Below are 11,225 nucleotides of genomic sequence, written 5' to 3'. Positions count from 1 at the left end.
GAATCACTCAACCGATTCGTTCAAATCCCTGGATTTGTTCAGTGTGTTGCTTAGAGACACGCGTAACTCACTTGGGTGAAGTTGGTTTTATATTCGCACATTCACAACATTCACACATTTCCGCGTTCAATAACTTTCTAATTATATGTGCATAAAGTTATTTTTTGCTAATTCTAATCAGCTACATCATTGTCAGCCTACTACATTTTTTTCCCACAATCGATCAAAATGGGAATTTACTTGCGAATGTCCGCTGAATGTCCAATGTAGTGCGGTTAACAAAGTAATTGAATGCAATAGTCCGAATGTGCAAATATAAAACCAACTTTACCCAAGTGTGTAACTCTAGCTGTGGGCTGAACTGTTGGCAGCCGCGCTGAATATATTACTAAATATCGTATGTTATAAATATAAAAACTCATACTAGGGCCATTTTGACAACATGTCTTGGATTTTGGGTTCAAGAGAAATATCACTAATCGACAAAACTAGTTTCCGTGGTACAATTCCATATATTGATTTACACAGAGGGACACTCGAAAATAAAGCACTGTTTGAGAGACAAACGCCAGTGTAGCAAATTAGCTTAAAAGGGAATTGTATATAAATAATTACAATTAATTATGATTAATTACAATTATTTATATCGGCTGACAGTAATAACTGTAGCAGAATTAAATTGCCATCAACTGATCTGGTCGTCCAGCGACCATTCAGTGCAAGTTCAAATCAACTCTAAGAAAGGATACTTTCATGGCCACAGAAAATACTTTCTTAAGTATTAATGCATTACAGCATGTAGCGAGGGTCAAAATCGTAAAGGGACATTAATTTGCAAGGCAGAACCAGAAACTCATGTAATTTGTGCACACAACTTTTATTAACTAAACGCTAACACGCATAACTAATCTAAAAAAAATATACATACACTCACGCGTACGTACATACAAAGGGGAGCTAAAGTGGATGAATGAAGCCATTAGAGAAAACAGAATGCAGTTATGGAAAGAGTCAGTTAACCGCCTGAATAAAACCATCAGCGCCTTTTATAACGGGGTCTATAGCTTATACTGAACCTCTGCTTCGTTTAGTTAGATGTACCATACTTGCACTTCCATGGCTGTTGGTGTGTGTCTGGAATGCAGTCTCGGATGACAAGTCTTGATGGTTTCAAGGTTTTGGACTCGCGATCACGTTCTTGCGGGTTGAAGAGTGATGAATTCCACAAGATGTTATTCTGTGTTCTGAGGTCCAAAGAGCTTTGGTTGAATGGAAAGTCAAGGCTGCAAGGCCTGGGACAAAACTTAAGTGTGTCAGAAGAGTTCTAGCTCACATCCTTCTAAAATCTAACAGAACCGCAGACTGAGATATGCTGGAGCCCACCGGGCACGCCGCACCGGCTCAGGCTCTCCACACGGGCAGCAGTCCAGGATTTTTAGCAGAAGAGAGTGCGCAAGAGGGAACTGTGCGTGAGCTCTTTAAGGTCTGCGAAGAGTCACACCTCTCAGGATGGGCTTGACCAATGAGAAAGGCTGAATTTCCAAGCGGAGTTTGGAAATACTGGGGGTTTATGGCCTTTGTCTCAGAGCATGTTAATTTGCAAAGGGGTTGGATTGGACATTGATATAAAAACTATAAAAGATTCTTAGGACATTAATATTCTGCATAGGTATCAACATGTAATATTCACTCTCAATTAGATCATCCGATGACGAATTGATAGAGACCAAACATGTTACAGTTAGAGTGATATTAATTAGTGATCTATTATAAGCATGCTTAAAACAGTATACAATACACAAAAACATATATAAGAACAGTAATAATATACACAATGACCTAATGATATGTGTGCTCATTCAAAGAAAGGTTTTTCTATGAATTAATTAAAGAAGAGTCCATTTTATGGCATAATGTCTTTTTCCTAAAGGGGATATGAAGTGAGTGTTGCTCGGCCATTTGCATTCCTTTGAGCAATAAAACTAGTGTTATCTGATGGGTTGCCATGGGACCAGGGGCCTGAAGTCCTTGACAGTCCTACTGGTATATGTATTGGGTGAGGGGTCTGTGACCATTTGTTAATCTAATAACTAATTGATTTATTAAATCAAATGCAAAATTGTGTGTCTGATTGGTCCAAATGCTACAGTATGTTTGACAAATCCACATTCCCAGACAGCACAGTGTAAAGAAACAGAATGACAGCAAAACACCAAGACTTCAAGAGCGGTATGCAGTGTTATTTAATTTTTCGTGAGATTTAAAGTAGCATTGTCAGATTATTTTAATCATGAACACAGAGTTTCAGTAATTGTATTTACATCATCTGTAACTGAAAAATCTTTGCTATATTAAATGATTCCAGGCTCATTTTAAGCAGTTGTAAAAGAATTAACTTTTATTTGCTTTTATTTTGAATTTTAGCTTTAGGAAATCGATCTGATTTGATCTGATTAATTGATATTAATCAAAACGTATAATTTATACTTTATTAACAACTCGTCCAGCAAGCATTAAACCAGTATATCTTAGCAATTCTGTTTATTTCGTGGCCACGATAAATTTTGAGTAACAGGTAACACGATCTTTGGCAAATATTTTCAAACTTGAAAATCACAGCACCAAACCATTCTTTTATAAATGAAACGAGAGTTTATTTGCTATTCTGATACAATACTAACAAAACACACATACATACACATACATACACACGCTCCGGCAAGGTGAAAGCAATTTGAAGAAAGTTTTTAAGGTTCTAATACTCTTTTCCAAGAGTATTGTAAATTCGACCTGAGGAGTCACAAACAGAGGCTTTGACTTTACTCTTAAAGATTCATTCAAATCAGCTCTGCAAGACATAGAGATTGTTTGTTTGTTTACTTGCTTTAAGTTGAGTTGAAGGCTGATCGGTTGATTTCCTCACGGGTCTCCACATGATCGAAGGGAATCTCTGAGGCCACTGATGTCATCTGACATGATGTCACTGGGGGAAGCCCAGTCGTGGTTGGTTGGCTTCTGTCGTGACGTGATGATGCTCTTAGGAAGTTTGTTTCGAGTTCATACGGCTTCAGGTGTTAAAGTTTCTTCGGTCAGAAGTTTGACAGAGTTTTGAAGTCTTGGATGACTGACCTGATGTTAAGTCTGCGAGTGCTTCGCAGCGTGATCAGTGGAAGCACAGCCAAAGTTTTCCAGCAGCGAGCGAGCTATGCAAAGCTGAGTGTCTGTTTTATCGGACTGATTTGAGTCCATCCCATTCACTGTTTGATCCAATCACATTGTCTCTGTAGGGCGGAGCCCCGCCCTGCACCGCACGGCCTCTTTCCGTGCATATATTATCTGCTAATAAATATGTCACAAGGAGGAAATATCCTAGCAGATTTCTATAAAGTGTTATAATCATGCCTTATGATGCTAAAAGTCAACATTCGTCCTCATCACATTATTGCTATCGAAACAAGTGTTGATTCAAAATCAAACATGACGTATTTGGCATACCGAATACATATACTAATTTTATCTACTAAACGGTTAACGCATAGATTAAAATATCCTAAATCCTAATAACCACAACAAGCTTATAAGGCATAAAATACGACATTAATATATATTGTCTCTTGAGTATATTGCTTCAATAGCAGCAGTCATTACTGATTGTCCTTTTAGCAAAGTCAATAAAAGTTTGGGTGTTCTTTGCCCAAGAAGGGGGAGAGAGAGCGCATTCCTTTGGAAAGCGGGAGAACAAAGAGGAAAGTTCTTGAGGTCATTGGAATGTCCGTGGTGTAGGTTTGTTGAGCGTCTGGTCAACGTATATCTGTCTTTTCTTGTTGATACCATCATTGAATTATGGTTAAAGGCACCAGGAGATTCTTGTCCCGTCCTGGTTAAATTATGTTTAAGTGATAAGAAACAACAGTGACGTCCTGTTCTGGAATACATCCCGATGTTTTCCTCAGATCTTTGGTGTTTTATGGATCTCATGAGGGGATAAGGAGCGCATGGCAGGAAGCTAGTCAGACGATTGGGCGTTGTGTTGGTCATTTGTCAATTTTACGGCTCGGTGTGGCCAAGAGAAAGCTCCTTAAATTCTGATAAGGAATGTGCTGTAACGAACTTAATTTTGTGTCTGTCCACTAAGGTGCTACACAGTATATGCAGATATCAATATAATTATTTGAGGAGTTATAGTTAAAGGATTTACTGTAGCACTTGGTTATCCGTGGAGATCAGCGATCCTGATATGTTGATGATCATGGTTGCACGGGTGGCAGCGGGACTTCAGTTGGAGGGTTTGACTCATCAGCAATCTTTAAATAAAAAAAAAATCGAAGATATGTTTTGTTCTGAATTTGATTCAAGTCTGTACAGTTGTGGAGACATGAGGAAAATACATTGTAATGATTAAACTACAGACAAACGGATAAGCACTCCAACACGCAGGCAAATCATGACGTATAATCCACAAATGATCGTTGTTTTACACCGAGAACATGCTCTCCTCTCTCTGCTATTTTAAATGATTCCTGACTCATTTTAACCAGTACATGCAGATATCTATATAATTATTTGAGTTATATAGTTTTTAACTGTAGCAGTTGGTTATCCTTGGCGTTAAGCAATCCTGATATGTTGATATTCATGGTTACGCGGGTGCCAGCGGGACTTCAGTTGGACGGTTTGGCACATCGGTAATCTTTAAATTACGGCAGAACAACAATGATTCTTGACCAAGACCCAGTTTGTACTGCCACAGATATACAGACTCTTTTGGTTTCAGCACTAATGTGAGTTTCTCTTCCTCTTCAGTTGCGTCTTTCCAGCTTTCGTCTTCAGTGCTGACATGTGAACCTCCATATTCTGCAGAATGCGAGACCTGCACCTTTGCAATTAACTTTGCAAGCTCTCCAGATTCAATCGAGCTACACGCAGCTATTTTCCAGTTGCGAGTCATCTGGGTCATCTTCTCCTTGTTGTATCCAACCTTTTTAGTGATCTTCTTTTCCCATGTCACCGGTGTATTGCTGTCATTAGTTATCGTTTTAATATTCTCCCACATGCTAATGGCTGGGCCTTTAGTTACAGACAGCCCACCAGGAAGGAAGTTAATAACATCGGGATGAACAGGACAGACTTCCCTGACAGTGTGCTCGTCTTTGCTGGGATCAGGACCAGTGCTGTTGCTGAGTGTAGAACTACAGAACTCAACTCTCAACTCTGAGGTGGGCTTGAGGAAGGAGAAGCAGCCGCTGTATAATGCCTTGAGTATGGTTTTCTCATCTTTTTGCTTGTAGTATGGTGGGCCCCAGTAATACAGACCGTCTCTGAACTTGGGATGCAGGGTGTGTACTTCAGCATACGAGTCTTTAGTCATGTTGGTTGTTCTTCGGTAAGTGCCCTTTTCTTGGAAGATGATGTAAAAATAGCCACAGGCTGCGAAGTAGTGGTCTCCACCCTGACAGTTGGGATGAAGGCTGTAAACTACAGAATCGCTGTCTGTCTCCAGGCTTGTGACTCTGCGGTAGGAATTTCCATTGATGATGTGAAAGTAGCTATCTCCACCAATGTAATGGTCTCCATTTTGGCATCAGGGTGCAGACTGAAAATAGAGATATCTGAACATTTATTTAAATCACTTGTCTGCATATAACAGCCGAGGTCAGAGCGGATTATATAATAGTATCTGTTAATTGCACAGATGTCAGTGCCTTTTGCTTTGCTCCTGGGAATAATGCTTCTCATTGTGCCTGAACCTGCAACAGAGAATAAGTCAAACATTCAATCAACTGCACATACATGATGGAATGCTGTTATTTTAGTCCTTCTACAGATTGAGCTAAATGATTACTGAAGGGACTGTCTCCTATATATATATATATATATATATATATATATATATATATATACAGTTGTGCTCAAAATTATTCATACCCTTGGGAAATATGATCAAAGGCGTCTGTGAAAATAAATCTGTATCATTAATCCTTTTTATCTTTTATTGTAAAAATCTACAAAAATCTAACCATTCATTGGAGAATAGGAATTTAAAATGGGAGAGAAATCTCATTAGAGCAGGTTTTACAAGCCTGTTTCGACCTTACCGATTGGAGTGTTTTTGAAGCTGCTGCCACCAATCTGGACGAGCTCACAGGGACTGTAACGTCTTATATCAGTTTCTGTGAAGATATGTGCATTCCTACCAGGACTCATTTAACCTACAACAACGACAAACCGTGGTTCACTGCAAAATTCAGACAGCTCCGTCAGGCCAAAGAAGATGCCTACAGGAAGGGGGACAAAGTCTTGTATATAAACAGGCCAAATACACACTGGAAAAGGAGATCAGAGTGGCGAAGAGGAATTATTCTGAAGAACTAAGGATTCAGTTCACTTCCAGTGACTCAGCATCAGTGTGGAAAAGTCTGAAAGAGATCACCAACTACAAGACACCATCCCCCAGCACTGTGGAGAATCAACAACTGGCAGACGATCTGAATGAGTTCTACTGCAGGTTCGAAAAAAACACCCCACACCCGCCCTGAACACCTCTCCACACAACCATTAACACCTCCAGCAACCCCCCTCTCCCCCACACCTGCAATCAGCAAAGACGATGTGCGCCAGGTCTTCCGGAAGAAGAAGGCACCAGGCCCAGACAGTGTGACACCAGTCTGTCTGAAATCCTGTACTGACCAGATGGGCCCCATCTCCACACAGATCTTCAACAGATCACTAGAGCTGTGCAAAGTCCCTTCATGCTTCAAACACTCCACTATCATCCCCATCCCAAAGAAACCCAAAATTAATGACTAAATGACTACAGACCTGTGGCTCTAACGTCTGTGTCCATGAAGTCATTTGTGACCCTGGACCACCCCTGCTGGAAAAACCAGCATAGACCAGCATAGCTGGTCATACCAGCAAGACCAGCATATGTTGTGTTTTGGTGCTGGTATGCTGGTGACCAGCATGGGATGCTGGTGGTACGCTGGTGACCAGCATGGGATGCTGCTGGGATGCTGGTGACCAGCATGGGATGCTGGTGGTATGCTGGTGGTACGCTGGTGACCAGCATGGGATGCTGGTGGGATGCTGGTGGTACGCTGGTGACCAGCATGGGATGCTGGTGGTATGCTGGTGACCAGCATGGGATGCTGGTGGTACGCTGGTGACCAGCATGAGATGCTGGTGGTATCCCAGGTAGCCAAAATGATCCGGCCCGATAACAGCCCAAATCCGGCAAGCCGGAAGAAATAGCTCGGCCCGGACAGTTGCCGGACTCTTGTGAATTAATGACGCGCTAGAATCGGCCCGAGTACGCTGGTCCGAGTCCGGTTGCTGAAACTGAGCCGACACTGCCGGCATCGGGCCACAATCACGCCAGCATAGATTATACAATTTGCCGGTACTGGCCCGAGTCTGGATACCAAATGCAAATGTATATGAAATACAAACCAATGTTAATTTAATTAATAACAACAACAAAATTTAGCAAAACAATATATATATATATATATATATATATATATATATAGCCTACATGGAAAAAAACTGTTCATGTAATTAATTGGTTCTCTAAAAACTACAAAAAATTTATTATTAAAGCCAGTATTTTTTTTAACAATGTTGTTTCCACAAATAACACACACACACACGTGCAGTTCCCCCTTCAAACCCCCCAGTTGGAATGACACCATATAAATGTAAAAACTATGAGAATTTATTTGAATTTATTATTGAAAATTTGACATCAACAAATGCATAAACACTTTAGAACATCTAAGAACTCCCAGGACCTCAAGTTTATCCTAAAAGAGAACAGAAAAAAAGGAGAGAGAGATAAAGAGGGGATACATATAGACACAGTTAGTCAGATCTCAGTGAACTCAATGGTAAATGGTAAATTTGGAGCATATACCTTAAGAAGAATTTCTTTGTTGTAGGACCTGCTCTCTTCTTCCATGCCTTCTGTTTATAAACTTCTCAGTTTCTCCATCCAGCACACTGCAGTATTTGCAGAAAAATAAATAAAATTTTTTTTAATATTTATAAAAAATATAAATCAGAATCAGAAAGAGCTTTTATTGCCAAGTATGCTTGCATATACATGAATTTCTTTTAGTGTCAAAAGCTTCCAGTTTACAGAGACAACAACGACACACAGACAATAAACATAAGATGAGAATAAAAAGGCATTTAACTGTTCTGTAGATTGCCTGGGGAAAGAAACTGTTCTTGTGCCTGGCTGTCCTGGTATATGTGTGTGTGTGTGTGTGTGTGTGTGTGTGTGTGTGTGTGTGTGTCAGTCTGATATATGTGGCACAAGTTTGCCTATTTAAACATGAAGCTGATTTTCCTAATCACAAAAATATTAGAAGAAATGTAGCAGGAACATTATTACACTATTCACATAATATGTTGTGTAATTAAATAATTAAAATTCACTAACAAACTACAAAATACATAACTTTTAAAACAGATCAGATAATGCAAGCCTGTTAAATAAATAAATAACTGCTGCATTACATATATTTAATGAACCTAAATAAAAAAATTAAGAAAATGCTATGGTGTGGTGTGGTGTGCTGTGGTGTGGTGTGGTGTGCTGTGGTGTGGTGTGGTGTGCTGTGCTGTGCTGTGTTGTGGTGTGCTGTGCTGTGCTGTGGTGTGCTGTGCTGTGCTGTGGTGTGCTGTGCTGTGCTGTGCTGTGCTGTGGTGTGGTGTGGTGTGCTGTGGTTTGCTGTGCTGTGCTGTGGTGTGCTGTGGTGTGCTGTGCTGTGCTGTGGTGTGCTGTGGTGTGGTGTGGTGTGGTGTGCTGTGGTTTGGTGTGCTGTGCTGTGCTGTGCTGTGCTGTGCTGTGGTGTGCTGTGCTGTGCTGTGCTGTGCTGTGGTGTGCTGTGCTGTGGTGTGGTTTGGTTTGGTTTGGTGTGCTGTGCTGTGCTGTGCTGTGCTGTGCTGTGGTGTGCTGTGCTGTGCTGTGCTGTGCTGTGGTGTGGTGTGCTGTGGTGTGGTGTGGTGTGGTGTGGTGTGCTGTGGTGTGGTGTGGTGTGCTGTGCTGTGGAGGCTTAGGGGTGCAGCAGCTACTGACACACAAACAAAGGGGAGAAAAAGAAAAAGCCTCACTCAATATCAGATAATGTTTGTACAAACTGAACATGGCAAATCCAAGATGCAGGATGACTGCTTGACTGATCACTTACAATAATCGGATGACAATCTGAAAAAAGAAAGAAAAAAAGAATAAATATTTTCATTATTGAAAATAATTATAATTTTACTTGAATATGACTTTTATTTCTTCCCTGGTGTATACACATGCATACATGTTTTACTTTTATTGTAATTATTTGTTATTAAAAAGCAGAAATATTATTATTTTTACTATTATTATCTCATAAGGATAGGCTACATTGGCTTGTGTGAGTCTTCTGTCTCTCGCTCACTCACACACGATGAGAGAGAGAGAGAGAGTGTGCGTTCAGTGTTCAGTCACTCAGACAACTCTGTGAGACAACACTGCTTAAATGTGAAAATATTAATTGTAAAATGAATATATAGGCTACATTTTTTTTAAACTGACGTTACCTTGACCGACATGAATGTGAAACGAAAGGAGGTTTTCTCAATTCTAGCAGATCTGCGCAAATGACGTCACGGATATAACGGCATTAACTGTGCTGAAGAGCGGGCCGTACAAAATAAAGACGGAAAGGCTCGTTTATGTGAGCAGTAGGCTTATGGTACATTTAAATGACAGGCCGTCGATTTTATACTTGTGTACACAAAAAATACTTTACCTCCTGAAAGCTCTCCCGTCAGGCGATGTCCACTCATAGTCCGGCTGTGCGCGTGATGTGACGACCGCAGCTTTTATAACCTCTGCTTCTTTTGCGGGCTTTGCACGTGAGGTGTCAAATAGTCAAAGTTACATTTATATCTATTGAATGATTTTTTTTTTTTTAATAATCTAAGATATAGGCTACATTTAAATCATTACCTCATGTTATTTTTCCTTGCAAAAAATAAATAAATAAATTAAATTAAATTAAATAAATTACACACACACACACACACGCATGTTTGTTTTTGTGAAAAGTGGGGACATCCCATAGGCGTAATGGTTTTCATACTGTACAAACTGTATGTGCTATTGTCCTACACCAACCCTACACCTAAACCTACCCCTTACAGGAGACTTTCTGCTATTTCAGATTTTCAATACACTCCATTCTGTGTGATTTATAAGCGTTTTGAAAAGTGGGGACATGGGGTAATGTCCTGAAAAGTCACCTTCTCCTTGTAATACCTGTCATACCCTTGTCATTATACACATCTATGTCCTGATTTGTCACAAAAATGCAGTAGCCCCTCACTGCAGAACAAAGGCGCATGCATACACACACACACACACACACACACACACATATATATATATATATATATATATATATATATAAGTGTTACAGTTATTAATAATAAAGTTTCACTCACTGATTTCAGAAGATGGCAGCAGAGAATCACTTATTGGCTCATTCTACCCACTAGCCTAAGTTTTGCTGTGGTACTTTTATTTGGACAAAATAAAATCACTATTATAACATCTGAAATCATATTTTGTAAAAGTTTACCACTTCTTACTGAGGTATCAGTTTTTGCAATCACACACAGTCAGAAAGTGTCAATTTAGATTAAGGGAACATTTTTAAATTATAAGCAAAGTCCATTTGAGGTCAGCCTAAAAATTAATAGAAATATTAATTAAAATAATAATAAAATTGAATAAATAACTTTGACAGGCAAAAGGTTTACAACTCTAAAGTATTTTGTTTAAAAATATATATTTTTGTAATTTTATAATTCAGCCTAATTGATTGATTGTGTGTGTACAGGTTTAATTTTTTTAATTTTTAATTGTGGGGACCAAATATTCAGATAAGGAGCAAATAAGGAGTAAAACCTGAATTTTTGACATTTTAAGACTGAGACTTCTGGCCCACAGTCGGGCTGAATGTGGCTAAATGTGCCGTTTCTCAACCAGAATCGGGCCAGATCCACAGATCCAAAACCAAGCCAAATCTGGCAACCATTACTGGGCCAGGCCGGACCTGGCTCAATTCTGGCAAGCCGCTGCCAGCACACAGCCGAGTGAGCCGACACTCAGCCGCATTCAGCCTGATTCTGCTGGCTACCTGGGATGCTGGTGAGACCAGCATCACCAGCAAGACCATGCT

General features: G+C 39.9%; 1 long non-coding RNA gene across 1 annotated transcript; it reads right to left on the bottom strand.

The window, feature by feature from the left end:
- Positions 1-9,036: 9,036 nt before the first annotated feature.
- Positions 9,037-9,891, bottom strand: LOC131536677 (uncharacterized). Its single transcript, XR_009270042.1, has 3 exons — positions 9,792-9,891; positions 9,195-9,211; positions 9,037-9,074 (listed from the first exon to the last, which is right to left on the bottom strand). It is a non-coding gene; the product is annotated as an uncharacterized LOC131536677 (long non-coding RNA).
- Between the last annotated feature and the right edge of the window lie 1,334 nt (positions 9,892-11,225).

The sequence above is a fragment of the Onychostoma macrolepis genome, chromosome 03 (assembly GCF_012432095.1).
Source record: "Onychostoma macrolepis isolate SWU-2019 chromosome 03, ASM1243209v1, whole genome shotgun sequence".
Classification (NCBI taxonomy): domain Eukaryota; kingdom Metazoa; phylum Chordata; class Actinopteri; order Cypriniformes; family Cyprinidae; genus Onychostoma; species Onychostoma macrolepis.
The sequence above is the reverse complement of the archived record's forward strand: the minus strand, read 5'-3'. Positions and strand labels throughout refer to the sequence as shown.